Genomic DNA, 1,931 nt, shown 5'->3' with positions numbered 1-1,931 from the left:
TGTAGCGCTTAGAGTGGCAGATTGGGGCCACTTGTCATTAAATTTCGATAGCAGGTGGAGGGAGAGCAATGAACATTAGTAAAGGGTGCTGCCCTGTCACGTTCCCCCATTCACCTTTTGTTTTTCTTTTAAATCAAACTGACTTCATACCGCGTACTCGCGCTTCTACGCGAGTTCGCGGTATTGATTGTCGGTCACAGCGGCAGCGTTTTCACGTTTTTGTAATGCAAAAGTGCCCGTGTGTTTGGTTAATGAACCCAAGCTACTGTAGAATCCCCCACTGCGGCGTGCTCGAAGTGATGTTGGCCAACACCAGAAATTAACTAATGCCCAGACATTATTCCTGTTGGTTTTTGTGAAATGGCTATCATTGTTCTGGAAACGAGCGACACTTGTGCTGTCGATTCCGTTGCTTCAAATTATCTTGCGCACGACCCCTTAGAACAGTGCCCAATTCATTTGCGTAAAAGCTGCTTTTCGTGTAGTTGTGGCTCGACTCCAAGTAATGACTGAACTTCTTGCTACCGCAGCGAGTAGCTCATTAGAAATCTGCCAGTTTTCTGCGAATTTGTGTTTGAAAACAGTCTTGTTTACACTTGCAGGAAGGCCATCCTACCTGATGGACGTTACAAACCCAGACTGGGCACCCAGCTTACACTTGGGGTATGACAGAAACTCAGCTGCTAAATCTGAAGCAAGGTATGTTTGAAAACGACACACTTGTCATGGCTGCCGCTCAGCCAAAAAACCCTGGTGCCGCCCGTGCTGGTAATGCAGAACAAATTTAAGATTTCGAAACTGCCAAGCAAGTGAATAGTGTGTATGCAAGGAAAATATTAATGAGACAATGAGACCTCAGTGGGTGCTAGTGAATACAGTCTTGTTGATGGCAGCCACATTTTATGTTGCACTCCAAACAGCAGAAGTCTAAGAGACTGGCACGTATTCTTGCATTATTCTGTTGAAGGTTATCTGTTTGTTATTCAGGTTGCTTGTGACACAACTCAAGAGTTATGCAGGATAAGTTATGCAATCATCGAGTGATGAGCACCAATTTTACACAAGTTGTTTTGAGATTAGTTGTGTCAGGAGAGAGCAGACAGGTTGTAGCTTACAATGTCGTGAGAACTCGGGGCAGCAATGTCGAAAATAGCAAACAATTGCAGAGATCCAACCATCACTGTAAGTAGTGCCAAGGATTACAGCATAGACATTTTCACATAAAGGCTTTACATTTTATTTCAGGCACCAGCGACGTTGCAAGAGGGCTGCGACCTCAAAGGAGATCCAAGAGGGCAATAGCAGAGTTCTCCAGCCTTCAAATGTGTTGAACGTGCAGCACAGCGCTGTGTGCAGAACTGTCACGGGTACAATGGCTTATTCATACATGGGGACTATTTCCTTTAACGACATTCAGCATCTTTATAGCACCTTGATTCTATACAGGCACACCACTTGCACGCCCTGTTACAGCACATAACAAGGAAGCTGATGAGCCACATGTGCCTCGTTGCGCACTCAACAGCGGTTCAGGTCAGTGCCCTAGATAAGCTGTTCATACAGGCTGGATTTTACATCACAGTGTGCTTGTAATGGAATTATATTGTTCCCGATGGTCTTTGAGCTAGCAGGCAGTGGCAAGTTGTGTACTTTTAATTTTTGCATGGTTGGTCTTTCTGACAAAAATTACAAAACCTCACTATTTGCTCATCCTCTACCCTATTGCTTGCAGTAAACAGCGTCATATATCCAACAGTCCTACAGCGTAAACTATTTGGTGCTTCCCTCTCTCTGGAGTAGTGGGCCCATTATGTGAGCACAAAATTGGTGGTTGTGAAATAGCAATGACAACACTTCAATGCAGGTCAATCCATGCTGCAACAAGTACCAGCTTCAACCGTAGCTCAAGATGCTGATGATACTTTTGCTGA

At 44.6% G+C, this 1,931-nt stretch overlaps 1 long non-coding RNA gene across 1 annotated transcript; it reads left to right on the top strand.

The window, feature by feature from the left end:
- Positions 1–600: 600 nt before the first annotated feature.
- On the top strand, positions 601–1,500 carry LOC119390024 (uncharacterized). Its single transcript, XR_005183204.2, has 3 exons — positions 601–699; positions 1,246–1,367; positions 1,447–1,500. It is a non-coding gene; the product is annotated as an uncharacterized LOC119390024 (long non-coding RNA).
- The last annotated feature ends 431 nt before the right edge of the window (positions 1,501–1,931 follow it).

The sequence above is a fragment of the Rhipicephalus sanguineus genome, chromosome 4 (assembly GCF_013339695.2).
Source record: "Rhipicephalus sanguineus isolate Rsan-2018 chromosome 4, BIME_Rsan_1.4, whole genome shotgun sequence".
Lineage (NCBI taxonomy): Eukaryota > Metazoa > Arthropoda > Arachnida > Ixodida > Ixodidae > Rhipicephalus > Rhipicephalus sanguineus.
This window is presented reverse-complemented; position numbering and strand designations above follow the sequence as displayed.